Source organism: Eriocheir sinensis, chromosome 1, assembly GCF_024679095.1.
Source record: "Eriocheir sinensis breed Jianghai 21 chromosome 1, ASM2467909v1, whole genome shotgun sequence".
NCBI classification, from domain to species: Eukaryota; Metazoa; Arthropoda; class Malacostraca; order Decapoda; family Varunidae; genus Eriocheir; species Eriocheir sinensis.
Window position 1 is genome coordinate 15,811,929 of NC_066509.1, and position 17,500 is coordinate 15,829,428.

At 45.2% G+C, this 17,500-nt stretch overlaps 1 pseudogene; it reads left to right on the forward strand.

Annotated features, from left to right (window-relative positions):
- LOC126995579 (hemicentin-1-like) overlaps positions 1–17,500 on the forward strand; it is a 137,771-nt pseudogene that overhangs the window by 71,401 nt on the left and 48,870 nt on the right.

Here is a 17,500-nt window from a genome sequence, read left to right on the forward strand (position 1 = left end):
CCTTCCTTTCCCTTCCCTTCCACCTTTCCTTTCATATAATTCCCTTTCTTCATATCCCGCCCCTTCCTCTCCCTTCCCTTCCACCTTTCCTTTCATATAATTACCTGTCCTTTTATATCCCCCCCTTCCTTTCCTTTCCCTTGCACCTTTCTTCATATCCCGCCCCTTCCTTTCCCTTCCCTTGCACCTTTCCTTTCATATAATTCCCTTTCCTTTTATATCCCATCCCTTCCTTTCCCTTCCCTCCCCCCTTTTCTATCATAATTCTCTTTCCTTCATATTCCCTACGTCCCTCTTCTTCCTCTACCATCTTTCCATTTCTAGCGTATCTTCCTTTCTCAACCCATTCCATCCCTTTCATCTTTCCTATCATAATTTCCTTTCTTTCGTACCCCGTCCCTTCCTCTCCTTTCCCTTCCACCTTTTATTTTTCAACTTCTCTTTCCTTTTCAATCCTTCCCTTCCACTTTTCCTGTCGTGATTCCCTTTCCTTCATATGCCATCCCTTCCTCTCCTTTCCCTTCCACCTTTCATTTCCCAACTTATCTTCCTTCCTCAACCCTTCCCTTCCATTTTTCTTGTCGTGATTTCCTTTCCTTCATATTCCGTTCCATTCCTTCCTTTCCCTTATATCTTTCCTTTCTCAACTAATCTTCCCTTCTCATCCCATCCCTCACACCTTTTATCTTCCATTTCCCTCTTTTCCTCATACCTTGTCCTTTTCCTTCCCTTTTACCTTCCTTCTCCCTCTATCACTTCCCTTCCTTCCCTTTCCTTTATTTACTCTTCCCTCTCATTCACATCCTGTCTCTTCCCTTCCCTTCCTCCTACTCTTTTTTTTCATTGTCTCTCTTTTCTCTTCCCTTTCCATTCCTTCATTTACTCTCTTTTTCCTCACTGTTCCCTTCTCATCGGTTCCTTTCCCTTCCTTACCCTCTTTTCCCTGTCTTTTTGCCTTCCTCTTCCTCTCCCTTCATTTACTTTTTCCTTTCTCTCACTTCCCTTCTCTTTTTTTCCTTTCCCTTCCTTACCCTCTCTTTTTTTACCTACATTATTCCCTGCCTTCATCTTTTCGTTCCTTTTCCTTCATTTTTATTTCCTTCTTTGCCATTCATTTCCTCTCTCCTTTCTTCTCATTGCTTTCTTTCCCTTCGTTTTCCTCTTTTCTCCGTCTTTTTCCTTACATGATTCCCTGTCCTCATGTTTTCCCTTCCTTTTCCTTCAGTTTTTCTTTCCTTCCTTTCCATTCCTTTCCTCTTTCCTTCCTCTCGCTTTTCATCGCCGCCTTTCCCTTCCTTTCCTTTTTCCTTCATCTCACTTTTTATCGCTTCCTTTATTTCCTTTCCCTCTTTTCCCTTTTTTTTTTACCTACATGATACTTTGTCCTTATCCCTTCCCTTTCTTTTCCCTCATTTTTCTTTCCTTTCCTTCCCTTCCCTCTTACCTTCCTCTCACTTCCCTTCTCATCGCTTTCTTTCCTTTCCTCTTCCTTCATATTATTTTCTTTCCATCCTTTATATTCCTTTCCTTCCCTTTCCTGGCAATTCCTAACGAGCACTCAGAATGCTTAAGTAGACATCATCTCGCTCCTTAAAAGATACGTAATTTGCTAAGCGTCCTCGTCTCCATTCGCTATGTCGCGTATAACGAACACTATTTAACTTCGGGACCTGTACTGAGCCTGTCTGTCTTGCGAGTGCTTTCTCTTTGTGATATTATTAATGATATGTTATGACTCTTGTTCCCCTTGAGAGTGTGAGGATATGAGACCAAAGGAACGTTACTGATTCGACTCTTTGATATGTGCTCACTTGCCCTTAGAACGAGAGAGAGAGAGAGAGAGAGAGAGAGAGAGAGAGAGAGAGAGAGAGAGAGAGAGAGAGAGAGAAGGAAAGAATGGAGAAAGAGAAGCAAAGATAAACAAAGGAAGAAAGAGAAAAAGAAGGAAGATAGAGGAAAGAAAGAAGGATATAAAGAAAAGAAAAATGAAAGAAAAAGAAAGAGAAAGAAAAGAAAGAAAGAATAAAGAAAGATAGAAAATGAAAAAAAACGAAAGAAAAATGAAAGAAAAAGAAAGAAAAAAGAAAGGAAAGCAAGAAAAAATGAATTAGCAAGGAGAGAGAGAGAGAGAGAGAGAGAGAGAGAGAGAGAGAGAGAGAGAGAGAGAGAGAGAGAAAAGGTTTCCAGCAATTTGTTAAAGTTTCATGGTGATGCTGCCACTCTCATTTCGTTTCATCTGGTATTTATGGTTTTTCTGAAGTTTTGCTTTTACTTTGCACGGTCGTTGTGTCCTTCCTAAATTACTCCTCCTCGCAATACAGTGCACGCAGGTATAACGTATGCCCTCAACTTTAACTGACCTCAATACAGTGTTCGTCATGCAAAGTTTTGGGTGTTCATTGCGACCCAGTTTGCTTGGTTTGATGGTGTACCGGAAGTCCGCGGCTGCTATACCGGTCACTGGAGTTTAGTTCAGTGAGTTAAGTATCGATTGGTTTGCCTTCCGTCTCCCCCTCCCCACCCAGTACCTATTTAGCTGATTGTCGAATTTCGGAAAGATGGAAGGGGCGTCACTATTTCGTTTAAAATTTTCCCCAGCAGCCATTTCGTTCCAGTGCTGGCTGTCAGTGTGTTTTGGAGGGTTCGGCACAAGTGTTTTCATCACGGTAAGTGTCCTACTAGTGTATCACGCACGTTAACTACCTCGGGCTGAAAAAAAAAAAAAAGGTAAAAAAAGGTTGCACTCGACTAATTCCCGCGTTGAGGGAGCGCGAGCATCAGCGAGTATTTAGCTTGTGTGCGCTAATGGCAGATTATCTCCGCTGGGTCTATACATGAATTTTTTTTGTCAGATATCCGTTGTGTGTTCACGGCAATAAAGTGGTTGAATGTGAACAAGCATGCTCCTCACCATCTCATGGACTTTTATGAATATTTTTTGTCTGTGTACTAACATATCAGGTTGTTTATTTGTCAGGGTACTGAATATATATAAAAGTCTTGCCACAGCTACGGACGCGACCAGTAGAACCAAGCGCTTTATAATGGTAAGGCAACACTCATGTCATCCTTTAATCATGGCTGAAGTTTCTTTCTTAATAATTTTTTCTTCATCTTTTCCGTTTGAACTTACAAAACATAGAGTTGACATTAAAACTGAATTTTACAAGGGCTTCGAATTTTTTTCAACTATTTCTAAGTAATATACTTAATAGAGGGCATGGGTGTGCAGTGGTCATACATATAGCAAGCATTTTCGATGACGTGAGATACTGACTAAACTGTTTGTGTTTGTGTGTGTAATTCACCACGGCTTGATCACGAGTTGGACTCGTAATTGCCAGTAGGTACCCTCCCGACATGAGCAAGTGCTCTTTATAGTCGATCTATGGGTACTGCCAGGACCTCACACACCACACACCCCATCCCCCTTGCTCAAGGGGGGGCAGTAACCACTCTATAAAAAATAATAGTCGGTTCCACGAGAGGTGGCGGAGATTTTCCTTCAGGGGTTGACTCGCGGACTTGGCATCATGGCATGGGTGATGGTACTGCGCGTTCATTGGCCAATTCTTAATTTGTTCTGATGCGCATAAAATTGACTTTGTATTTCTATCAAAACCCTTTGTGAGTTGTAAGGTAACAGATTGCACCGATAAAAACTAATGCAATAACGTCTTTATTGATAAGTATGTGCCTTTTGAACTATTATAAATTAATCTGAAACGACATTCATAACAAAACTGTCAGAACTGCACGTAAACGGACAATGTCCAGCGACTGAAGCGACTGTTGAGGCTAGGCTTTTTTTACTACTTTTTACTACTAGAAAGTGCTAGGCTACAGTCTAATTAACTCATTTATTGTAAGATTTCTTGGTATATTTTAACGTCCTGGCACTGTCATATGTGTAGTGATGCTAACGCAAACATTGGCGAAGGCAAGAACCTTCTCATTTCTTTCATCGTCGTATTATTATTCCTGAAATATGTTTATAATATTTGTGGGTACCAAAAAACTAATAAATGGCCATAAGGAAGAGCGATTATAATAATAACTACACTTAAACACCAATAGTTTTGATTTTAAAGGCAGCAATGAGGAGAGATAGTATAGTCGATCGATATATATATATATATATATATATATATATATATATATATATATATATATATATATATATATATATATATATATATATATACATAGATTTCATAAGGCCCCTTTCACACAAGCGGTTTTTGCCGCTCCGGCCGGACCGAGCCGCATGGCACCTAGACATCCACGGTTCAAGTGCGGTGTCTGCCGCATCTGCTTTTGTATCTCCTTCACACAGCAAGGTATTCACCTCGACCCAAGCTTCTGTCTTCCTTATCTTGTTTTTGTAATCTTCTCGAGGGATCCCACAAGCAGGGCCGTCTTTCAATCTCGGAGATCAGCAGCTCCGTTGTGATAAGCTAATTTAGCCCTAACCCTGAAATTTGAATGCAGATGTTTGTTGTACAGAGGTATACAGAATTAATATGTAAGACACTTACATTTTCAATATACATTAATTGAAAGCTCATAAGATGGAAAATATAGTGCATACCAGCTTTTCCAATGATGCAGACAAAGTGGTCGCGTGCCCTTCCTCCCAGTGTTGACAGACAACTATTCCTCGCCGCACGCGGCAAACACCGCATGTGTGACGGCGCCCATAGCAACACATGACCACCGAAACTGCTGTGCGGCATTTCTGCCGCTGCGGTCTTGCTGGCAGTCCGGCAGGGTGCGACTGCCGGAGCGGCAAGACTGCCGCTCCGGCCTTGTGTGAACGCACCCATAGGAGTCAATGTAAAGCTAAACCGTCCGGCATGTGCCGGAGCGGCAAAAACCGCTCGTGTGAAAGGGGCCTAATAAAACAGTGAGACAGATCGCCATGCGCAGGTCATCGCTAGATGTGTAAAAAAAGGGGGGCTCCCCGGGCCAAGCCACGGGGCTCGTTAGAGTCGAAAGACTATAGGCTGTCATGGCACACGAAATTGCCGCGGCTTAGATATAGTAAACAACAGCCAATGAGCGGCGCGGAGACCGTCACTCAAGCAATGACGCCAACTTCACGAGTTCACCCCTTGATGAAAATTTCCGCCAGCTCTTGTGGAACAGTGTATTCAAAGGAAAGAATCCGGCCTGAGCGGGCTCGAACCGCAGCCCTGTCAGGCCGTGAAGCCTGGCAGTGCAACGCTCTAACCAGTTTCGCCACGGAGTAGAGTATGTGTGTGTGTGTGTGTGTGTGTGTGTGTGTGTGTTCTGGTACTACTTATCGAAGAAGGTGTCCAACTCTTGCGCCCTCCGCCCGTGGGTCACGGGTGGAGTGGCGTACCCAGGGGTGGTCGGTGCTGCTCAGAGCGTTCAGGTCTGCGCGTACAGGAGTGTCAAGCCACAAGTTCACCAACTTCAGCATTTTAAGGAAAAGCTTTTGGCTGAATCCTGCGAAACACCGTTGAGGCATTAGAAAAGCGGAAGGGAGGCTGGTCGGGTCCATAATCCGGAACTTCTTGCAGAACTCTAAGTTTTCCCAGTCCCTGAGTGTGGCTGGCTTTCGGCGCCGTCAGAGCAAGGAGGCTAACGAGGCAGCAGGACTTCTTAAGCGGCAGACTCCACGCAACATGAAGTCCAGTAAGACGAGGGAGGCTGGAAAGGAGGATATTCCAGCCAGCAGTAGAATTAGATAAAAATTTAGATGCAGAACAATGACGTTTGCAATAGTAGCTGCTCCTGATGTGTTTGTTGGTGTTACTATTTTGGTTGTTTTCTTGTGATTATTTTGTTTTATGTAAGTCTTTTCTTGTGTTTGGCTTCTTGTTTGGTAAAGGAAAATTTTCCAGTAGCAGTTTTGTTGTCTACACAATCCAGCCATTGCTCAGTGAGTGACGTGACGCATTCTTGCTGCTGGGCTCGCCATTGTAAGCTAATTTTTGCTGATCTATATCCGTCATAATGCAAAATGAATTTTCGTTTGTGAATATTTCTTTAGTTGTTGCAAGCAACACGTGGAGGGGATCCATAGGCGACGAAAACACCAGGCAGCCCATGACACACAAAGTCCGCGGAGAAGAGACAGGCTGTTGGGGAGCACGCACTCGCCAGCAGCACCAGGAGGGAGTCCAGAGGCGGGGAAAAATCTGGGTCCTTCATGAGAGTCCAGTTGAGTCCGTGAGGGAATCTTTGCAGCAGATTCCCCATTGTTCTCTCTCTCTCTCTCTCTCTCTCTCTCTCTCTCTCTCTCTCTCGCACGTTGTAGTGCGAGAATGGAATAAGCTCCCACCATCAGTGGTCCAGTGTAACACGATTGACTCCTTTAAAACCAAGCTCGACCGTCACTTCCTTGAATTTAATATTAACTAGAGTAGAAAAGCAACGTTTTGGAGCCATCTGATTAATGTAAAATCACTTAGGTTTAAGGACAGACCACCTAGTCTGGACCATGGGGTCTGTGTGGTCTGATTTTCTATGTAATTCTATATGTAATTCTCTCTCTTTTTTGTCTATCCTTGTGAGGTTCTTTGTCTTATTTTTCAAAACCAGTATATCACGCGTTTCACTTATTCCTTGTATATGCGTTGTCAGAAAAGCATGTCCGCCGTCCAGTTCACACCCAGCCGACGCATATAATCCTCTGAGACGAGAAAAGCCGGAGCGACACATACTCCGGCCAGCAGCACTCGGAGGGCGTCCAGTGGTGACGAATAGAAGCACCGTCCTTTTAGCTGCCTTCCCTCAGCGGACTAATGCACGGCTGTTAGCAGCTGGCCGCCCGGTGATCCCTCATCGCTCAAAATTTATAGGTGAAAAGCCCGGGATTTTGTAGTTACGATCGGAGAGGCTGACGGCAAGGCTCAATTTCCGGTGCCTCTTGGACACAACCCGGCGGCGCCAGCCTCACGGGGGCACTTTACTGATGGCACAGGGCGGACACCTGTGATACGTTTTTTCCTTTACAAATTGGGGACGCCTGAAATTCCAGCTGAAAATTTGTCAGTTGCGACGCTCCGTAGCTTACCAGTGTACAGCGTCAACTTCCATTTATGTTTTTTTTTCTTATTTGACTCAATACTTTAAGTAAAATAAGCAAAGAACAAAAAAAAAGATCTTTACAAGCACATGGAAAAGACAACATAAAACAGTTTTAGGGTATATATATTTTTTACATTCACATATATCATACTTATATTTATATTACGTTTGCCCTATAGCACAGGTAAGCTTTCATGATGGGGCCTAGTGATCGGCCCCAGCCCGATAGTGGCGCAGGCAAGTGTTTTTATAGTGGCGTCATTCCTGCTTGGCTTATGCTGTCCCCCCGGAACTCTTTAGAGACTCTCTCTCTCTCTCTCTCTCTCTCTCTCTCTCTCTCTCTCTCTCTCTCTCTCTCTCCTCTCTCTCTCTCTCTCTCTCTCTCTCTCTCTCTCTCTCTCTCTCTCTCTCTCTCTCTCTCTCTCTCTCTCTCTCTCTCTCTCTCTCTCTCTCTCTCTCTCTCTCTCTCTCTCTCTCTCTCTCTCTCTCTCTCTCTCTCTCTCTCTCTCTCTCTCTCTCTCTCGTATTTTGTGGTGTCACAGCAGAGCTTCATTTTCTTTTGCCTTTTTTCCCATTTTTCCCGTTTTTCTAAACTGGTCTTACGCGTTTTTCTTATAAATTCTTTTTATTGGAATAGATTTTCTGTATACTTTTGCAGTTTCGATATAATCGCGCCCAAAAATATGGACATGATTTTTCAATGACAAAATTGCCCAGTATGTCTGAGAGAGAGAGAGAGAGAGAGAGAGAGAGAGAGAGAGAGAGAGAGAGAGAGAGAGAGAGAGAGAGAGAGAGAGAGAGAGAGAGAGAGAGAGAGAGAGAGAGAGAGAGAGAGAGAGAGAGAGAGAGAGAATGTAAGAAGTATGTAGAAACGGAAATCATTATACAAAGTAGCAGACAAAGTACGAATCCCCTTAGAAGAGAGGAAAAACTCTGCCTAACTTTTCAACACACTCTACTCTCCCATCTTCCACACCCAGGCTGGCGGGAACAGACGGACTGGCGCGTGGAGCAGCCTGACGCCACGGGGCGCCGCGGGCCCCACCTCCTACCGGACCTTCCCTCCAGCGTGGACGTCACCGTGGGGAGGCTCGCCACACTGCCCTGCCGCGTCGCCAATCTCAAGGGGAGATCGGTGAGTCTTGTAGCCTGTCGTGAGTGTGTCTGTGCTCGAACCTTTTATTGGTTAGTTTGTGTTAAACCTCAAGGGGAGATCGTCGAGTCCTGTAGCTTATCGTGAGTACGTCTGTGCTGGAATTCGTTAATAGTGTGATCACTGAGCTCTGCAGCTTGTCGTGAGTGTGTCTGTGGTGGAACCTTTTACTATATAGTTAGTGGGGAATGGTGAGTTATGTACCATGTCTTGAGTGTATCTCTGGTGGAATCTTTAATTAGTTATCTAAGTTTGCTTTAAACTTGATGGGAGATCGGTGATTCCTGTAGCATGACTTGAGTGTGTCTATGCTGAAATATTTTACTATTTAGTGTGCTTTAATTTTAAACTTGAAGAGACGGGTGAGACCTGTAGTGTTCTAAATTTGTGAGTTGGAATCTTTCATTAGTTGGTTACTTCCTCAAGGGAAGATTAATAGGTCTTGCAGTTTTTCTTGTGTATGTCTGGGTGTTGGATTATCTTACTAGTTCAAGTGATTGAACTTTGAATCTGTCGATTAAAATGAGAGAGGCACTTTAACCTCAAAAGGGAACTTAGTAAGTCTTGTAGCTTGTCTTTGTGGACCTGTGTGTTGAATTCCTAAAATAATTATTTGACTTTGAAACGATCAATTAAGGGGCTTATTTTTTGGCATATGTTTCCCATGAAGAAATTTTACTTCTTGAGAACGTATTATTTTTTTTGTTTTATATTGCCCCTTGTGCTGCTCTCTCTTACCAGAAAAAGATACCAGATTGTGGTGGCCCGAAGATGCAACGTGAAGGAGTTTCATAAAGCACCGCGTCCAGTACAGGGGCAGCTCCTTCCAGCACGGCCACGCCACAGGAGTGACCCGCCTTGTTCTCCAGCAGTGTGTGTGCGGCTAAACGGCAACGATCACCATCCTTTCACCACAACAGACAGGACTGGCCTCTACACGCCGAAGGCTACCTAGAAAGTAGTTTAAATTGGGGTTACATACGCACGAGACTTCTGTGACGTGGTCGTGCTGGAAGGTGGTGCCTCGGGCGGCATAGCTGGGCACGATAACAGAAAACCTTATTCCCGATAACCGATAACTGATAATGGAAAACCTTATCGGTGATAACCGATATTCGTTAACTGGAAACACAAATATAGGCGATAACTGATAACCGATACCCGATATTAATCCACAATTCCGATACTAGCTAGCGATAAGTCCGATAGGCGAAAACGATACTATATTGATATTTCAAATAAAAAAAACATAGCTGAATTAAAATTTTCATTATCTGCATTTTAGAAAACTTACAAAACCTGAAAACCACACGTTGACACGTACATATGGACGGTAATACTAGAAACGCCTGAACCGGTGTTGTGTTACTTGGCATCTCCGCCGTCAAAAGCTGGCGCTTTTGTATACAAACACTGGTCTCTCGTGAACTGCGCATGCTCAGACCAGCAAGCGTAGACCTGTACAGTCTCACAAAGCTTTTTAACCGTAATTAAGAGTTGCTGGAAGGCTGAATCAGACATACAGTACCATTACCACCATCTCCACTGATTATAGAACGACTCTCTGTACGAGTTGCATTTATATGTACAGAGTGTCGTTCTAGAAACATCGAGGATGGTGGTACTGTATGTATGATTCAGCCTTACAGCAACTCTTAATGTGTTAAAAAGCTTTGTGAGACTGTATAGGGCTACGCTTACTGGTCTGAAGATGCACAGTTCACGAGAGACCATGCAGTGTTTGTAAACAAAAACGCCAGCTTTTGATGATGGGACACCAAATAACACAACACCGGGTGGCTTCAATACCATGGCATGCTCACAAACGAATATGGAATATCAAATTTGAGGCAGTGAATAATTATTTTTTGGGCAAAGTTAAATGATTTTTCTCTTTGATATATTGATTTTTGAGTAACATAAAAAAAATAATCTAGTGTTTTAATGTTGATGATCTAAGTATGAAATCTCTTCACCGAAGATATTTCATACCCCGAAGTTTTTTCGTACAACACCGGGCGCCCGGGCCACGCATGCGCAGTAGGGAGTAGACAACGTTTTTTTTTTCTGAGAGGCGGAAAAAAGTAGTGATTATCGCTAGTTTGGTTACAAAAGTAACGAAGATACCGATATATATTTAAATAAGTAGCGGATGGCCGATAACCCGATTTTGTTATCAGCGATAAAGTATCGCGATAACTTATCGCGATAACGCCCAGCTCCAGCAGGCCCCTGGAGCCAGTGCTTCATGAAACCGCTTCACATTGCAGCCTCGGGACACCACACTACTCGCTCCCCCCCCCCTCACGGTTTGTTTCACAGGATCTTCACTTTTTTTCTTATAATTTTCATATTAAATTCCTCGTGTGCGTGTGTGTGTGTGTGTGTGTGTGTGTGTGTGTGTGTGTTGTATGGTATTTCAGTAGTTATGAAGGATTAAGGCAAACTTTGTATACTCGTACCAGTGATGACGAAACTTTGATAATTACTCTTGCCCAATTAGTTGCGCCTCTTACGTGATGCTATAAGTCTGGTAATATGCGAAAGATGAAAGACGTTAAGGGTATGAAATTAATATGACTTCGATACTCCTACTCCGACTACTGCTATCACAACTACTGATAATGAAGACAACACCACCGAAGAAACACAACACCCACCACAACCCACCCAGCTATACGTCCCTCCCCTCCACACCCGCACAGCCAGGTGGTGGGGTGAATTGGCGAGTCGGCAAAGACAGCAAAGTTACGTTCGCTCTATAAGGGTGTCATAGGGGCTCCACGGGGCTTTATTATCAGCCTAGCGGTCCCACGAGGAGAGTGGTGGAAGCGTCTGCTAGTTATGAGTCCTGCGGGAGGTGTGTGTGTGTGTGTGTGTGTGTGTGTGCGCTTGTCAGGGTGTTGTGGGAGGAGAAGGGGTGTGAATGGGGGAAGATGGGGAAGGGGGTGAGTTATGGTAAGGGGAAGGGAAGGGTTGGGGAGGGCAGTAAGAGGTGGGGATGAGGAGAAGGAAGAGGAGGTGCAAGGGAGTAAGTTATGGTAAGGGAGGGAGGGAAGAAGCGGTCCAGAGGGTCATATATTGTCAGAGGACGGGATGGAAGGGAAAACAAGGGTCAGAGATGGAAGAGAGAGGAAAGGGAGTTGTCAAAAGTAGGGAGTATAGATGCAAGAATGTGGTGGAAGAGAGAGATGATTTTGTAGGTATGTTCTTGAGAGGTTTTGAGTTGGTATTGAGAGTAAAAACGAGAATGTGACAAATTGGGAGCAAGGGGAAATGGGAAGTACTTTTACATATAGGTGTTTAGGGAAATGTAGAGAGGTTGTGGGTATGCAATGGATGAAAGGGAAATGATGAGCGTCTTCAGTTACAGTAAAGCGTTGGGAGAATACAGTGGCAAAGAATATGGTCCTGGAAGAGCAAATAAAGAGGGGATGGAGGGTAAGAAGATGAGCAAAAGGGGGAGAACAGAACAGTGATGATTTAGTTAGAACGTATTGAAATATTACTGATCATAGAAGAGCAAGTAGAGAGGAGATGGAAGTAAAGAATATAACCAAGAGATGAGAAGGAAACATAGATGGTTGTGTTATATCAGAACGTGTGATGGTTGTGTTATATCAGAACGTGTGATGGTTGTGTTATATCAGAACGTAGAAGGAAAAGGGGCCAAAAATAAGAGAACTGAAAGACCCAAGTAGAGAGGAAAGGAAGGTTAAGCTTAAAGGATGAGAAGTGAATAGAAATGGTTGTTACATTAGAGCGTAGAAGGGAAGGAGGCAACGGATATAATTACTGGTAAACCCAAGTAAGGAGGAGATGGCCAGCTACGAGAGATAGGTCAAGGATGGGAAGGAGAATAGAGATGGTAGAATTTTCTTATATTGCCTACGAATTAATCTTTTTACCAGTGAGGTCAGTCGTTGGTTGGCATTCAGAGCTTAGGGAGGAAAGATGGAAGTAAGTTAGGGAGATAAATGGGGAAGGAAAAGGGGGATGGGAATAGGGTCTGGGAAAGGTCGCTGGTGGCCAAGAGGGAGGGGGGGGGGGGCAGGGGAGGAACGGGAAGAGATGTGTGTAATAAGAGAAGGGAGGGAGGGGGGTATAGGTGATAGTGGACAGAGAGAGAGAGAGAGAGAGAGAGAGAGAGAGAGAGAGAGAGAGAGAGAGAGAGAGAGAGAGAGAGAGAGAGAGAGGGGGGGGGGTCCCTAATGGCGTCTTACAGAAGGACTCGTCTCACTCGGAGCTCTGTCGTTATTAACACTTCCAACCGGCCAGCCACGCACACTCCCCCCCCCCCAGTACCCTCCCCTCCTCCCCACTCCGCTCCCCACTCCGCCCCCCACTCCACCTCTCCATATCGCCACCCCCCCCCCCCCAGCACCCTCCCCTTCTCCACTCCGCTCCCCACTCCTCTCCCCACTCTACCTCTCCATATCGCCACACACACTCCCCTCCCCCCAGTACTCTCCCCTCCTCCCCACTCCGCTCCCCACTCCACCTCTTCATATCCCCACCCCTTTCAACCCTTTTGCCTCTCCTTCCGCCCTCCCCTTCCGTACCTCCACTTCGTCCTCCCCTTTTGCCTCTCACTATGTTCTCCCCTTCAAACCTCCCCTTCTCCCCACTCCGGTTCATTCCTATTTCGCACTCGCTCCTCTCCCTTCTCCCCAGTTCGCCTTCCCTTTCTACTCCTTACTCTGTTCTCCCCTTCTTCTCCCCATTCCCCCCTCCCCTTTTGCCTTCCACTCATTTCTCCCCACCTGCTTCCCACTCCGCCATTCTTCTCAGCTCCCCACTTCGACTCCCCTTCGCCTGGCCTTTTGAACGCCTCTTCTGCCTTGCTTCTTTCTCCCTTTACGCCCCTTAACTATGGCTTCAACTTTATTCCTCTTCTCCCCTTACTCTCCCTCTTGCTTCCCTTTCCCCTTTGTCCCTCCTTTCCCTCCCTACTCTGACCCGTAACTGCGGCGCTCTCGGTTAATTTTCCTCTGTGAGCCGCGCGATGTCACAGCCCTGGTGTTGCCGAAGTGTTTTGAGGCTGATGAAGACGAAGGGGCGGAGAGCAACGACCAGCTCGCCCCATCCCTGTCAGTTATGTCTCTGTCTCTATCTGTGTTTGTATGTTTGCTGGTTTCTCCGTCTGTCTGTCTCTCCTGCATGTCTGTCTGGCCGTCTTGTTTTCTCCGTTCATTCCGTCTCCGTCTGGCTGTTCTGTCTCCTCCACGAGTCAATGTATTTTTCTTCTGTCAGTTTGCTTGTCGGGTTTTATGTTTTGCGCAGCCATTCCTCAGTCTTTATCCCTTTCTGTCTACTTTCGATGAGTTATCCCTTCATCTATCCATCTATCTTTCTCTCCCGCCATTTCTTATTCATTCATCAGGTCTATTTGATTGTCTGGCAGCCTACCTCCCCCTTTTGTTTATCGGTAGACTGATATGTTTTCAATTTTTTTTTTACATTTTTACAGTTGGATAGATATTTTTGAAGCAGTGGACTGTAAAAAGAAAAAAAATCCCGATTTTATGGAAAAAGTATCGATGGATGTGACGCGAAGATTTATATCTGCTATAAATCTAAAGATGGCTGCCCGGGGAGCAGTCCATAATATTTACCAGATAAAGAAAATGCCGATGTGTAGAACTCAATGTTGTTGTTGGGGCGTTTTATTGCTTCAGTTGCTGACGGGTAAGTTTCGATGCAGAGGGTATTGGAGGATGAGTTAAGTTTTAACTCTCCACCTGGGACTCTACTGCCTCCAGTCCTATTGATGAGGAGGTGAGGTAAAGAAAGAAAAAAATAGCCCTCAACTCTCCCATCGCCGAGGCAAAGAAGAACCTTACCCTCGCTTTTCCTACTCCAATAGCTATACGAAGACAAAACAGTAACATATAACCCTCGACTTTTCTGCTTACCAACCGCATCGGTCATACTGACGAGGACATGAGGCATTCTGAAACAGCCTCGATCTCCAATATAATACGTTCAGAGTCATAGCGATGAACTGAGGCAAACAAAAACGCCCTAATATTAGATTTTATTAAAGTCACAGTCCTATGAAAGGGGAGGCGAGGCAAACAAAACAGGCCTAACCTTCGATTCTACTTCGTCCTCACCTTTAGCTCTATAAGTTGAGGCAAACAAAAAAGACCTGACCTCCCATGTTATTACGTTCACGCAAGTGTGTCAATGGGATAGTGAAACAAAAGAGTTCAACCTCGATTCAAACACCCGAGACTTTCTTACGATCACAGACTCTTATCAATGAAACTATTCCATGACCTCGCCAAGTGTTGAAACAAAACACCTTTCAGTATTTTCGGCGTTCAAGCCCAAACATTTGATAAGACTTTCGTAGCGGTCTGGGGCATTTTCATAGATAGTTTTATAACCCTGGTGGTGATCTGACCATCCTTCTGTACCATCAACGTGAAAAAAACTCATTGGAACTCGACTGATCTCCTTTTCGGCCTTTGGAAATAGTTATTGTGGGAGCCGAAAGTGTCTTGGCCGTAATGTCGGAGAGATAGGCGATGCCACGTTATCCATATTTTACGGGTACGCCTCGACCCGCAGCAAGGGTTGGAAGGTCTTGGTAATATTGGCTTATAGTGCAGAGAACGGTTATGATCACTATTTATATTCACATTACAGGAAGGCTTTCGTCCCCCCCTTCATTCTTTATTCCGGGATATCTATAGGTTATTGCGGCCCGCTATCGACATGGGTGGGTGTACTATAGATTCATAATGGAGTGCCCTAGAGATGGAAAAGGAAAAGAGAGTTGATAGAAGGATGAGGAAGTAAGGGAAAGTGTGAGGAGAAGGGAGAGGTCCTTTGACGTTTAATCTTAGGATGTCTAGAGTAATGTAGGTACAAGGATTATAAATGAGTACCTGGAAGCGTTTTAAACCGTAACACAAATACAGAGAAGCGTCGCAGGGAGAATGAACCATAAGATCTAAAGAAAGAAATGAGATGACTTACAATATCCCTCGCCAACACATTTCCAGACTTAAATCGACTTGCTGGTCAACTTTATTGCTGCGCCTCTCTGGGGAATCGCTACTGATAACATTTTATTTTTAGATTTTGCTGTCGGCTGAAGAAAATCGATTTAACTTTTCGTGATCTCTCCGCCTTGATAAAACGGAGAACTAGGCCTGCGAGATGACCCCCGATAGACAGACAGACAGATAGACAGACAAATAGATAAATATAGATAGGGAGAGACAGAGAAAGACAGAAAGATAAAAAAAGATAAAGGAAAGGGGAAGTAGTGCTCTAGCCGCCCTCTGTCGTCCCCTGAGTGAAGTGTGCGTCAGTATGAAGAGACGTGGTGTGGCGTGGAGAGGTGCTGAGGGCGAGGGAGAGTTGGCGTCAGCTGAGGCAACACAACACGCCAGCAACACAACACCACACCCTTACAACACGCCGTAATGAAGCCGTGTGGAGCCAGCCGCGCCCAGCCTGGCGTCCTATAACAAACCTTGCCTATAGCCCCCCGCCGCCGCCTGTACAACATTTATTGTGTCCACTCCGGCCGTGCCCCGTCCTTCCCTCATCCCTCACGCCAGCCACCGCCTCCCCTCCTCCGTCCCTCAGTCTTTTGCCCTCCCCTCGGTCACTGTCCTATTTTTCTTTGGGTTCAAGAGACTCATGCTCAAAACTTTTCTTCTTGTGACAAGTCCAGTAGAACCAATATATATATATATATATATATATATATATATATATATATATATATATATATATATATATATATATATATATATATATATATATATATATATTTATATATAGTTATAGAGAGAGAGAGAGAGAGAGAGAGAGAGAGAGAGAGAGAGAGAGAGAGAGAGAGAGAGAGAGAGAGAGAGAGAGAGAGAGAGAGAGAGAGAGAGAGAGAGAGAATGAATAGAGAAAGAAACTAAAAGCATATGTATATACGAAAAAGAGCAAAAAATATTTTTATTTATTGAAGATTGTCTCCATTATCTCCTAATGTGACCTACCATAGACTATGGACCTACCTAAATTTTTGTTGGCTTGTCAGAAATTTTCTTATGTGTGTTGTATGTCGTTAATGTTCAGTAATGGGTGTGGCTCTCTGGCAGGGATGGGTTCCTTTCTCCACAAATGGGATCAAATTTGGTGCCTGTATTTTTTTGTCAGTTTTCTGGTGTATGGCGTTTTTGTTTTCCTATGTCAGGTCCCCAAATGAAACCCAACCAATTTTTTGTTCAACTATAGGCTCGAAAAGGTGGATGCTATGTGTGGTCCATTTATTTGATTTAAATCGGATTTTTTTTAATTAAATCGATTTTTTAATTAAATGGTTTTTTTTCTTTAATCCTTGCTTGTTTTCACTGAATATTTGTTTCAGTCTTATGAGACCGTTTTCTCATCGGGTAGGCGGTGGCTGAATGGATAGCGTGACGGCGCCGCGTTCAGGATGACGCGAGTTCAATCCCCGCCCGGTGCCACCAAGCTGGGATTTTTCAGCTGTCGCCGAGTGGCTTAAAACTACCCACATGCTGTCCAGAAGACCACCTAGCAATCCGGACCCTAGATTCTAGGATTAAAGATGAGCTCCGGGAGGGGAGCATGAGCCAATGCAAGATGGCGCCACTATAAACACTCGCCTGCGCCAGAACGGGCTGGGCCGACCATCAGGCCCCACCGGGAAGAAGCCTTGGACCGACCATCAGGCCCCACCGGGAAGAAGCCTTGGGCCGACCATCAGGATTCACCGGGAAGAAGCCTTGGGCCGACCATCAGGCCCCACCGGGAAGAAGCCTTGGGCCGACCATCAGGATCCACCGGGAAGAAGCCTTGGGCCGACCATCAGGATTCACCGGGAAGAAGCCTTGGGCCGACCATCAGGCCCCACCGGGAAGAAGCCTTGGGCCGACCATCAGTATCCACCGGGAAGAAGCCTTGGGCCGACCATCAGGATCCACCGGGAAGAAGCCTTGGGCCGACCATCAGGATCCACCGGGAAGAAGCCTTGGGCCGACCATCAGGATCCCCCGGAAGAAGACTTGGGGCGACCATCAGGATCCACCGGGAAGAAGCCTTGGGCCGACCATCAGGAACCACCGGGAAGAAGCCTTGGGCCGACCATCAGGAACCACCGGAAGAAGCCTTGGGCCTACCATCAGGATTCACTGGAAGAAGCCTTGGGCAGACCATCAGGCCCCACCGGGAAGAAGCCTTGGGCCGACCATCAGGATTCACCGGGAAGAAGCCTTGGGCCGACCATCAGGCCCCACCGGGAAGAAGCCTTGG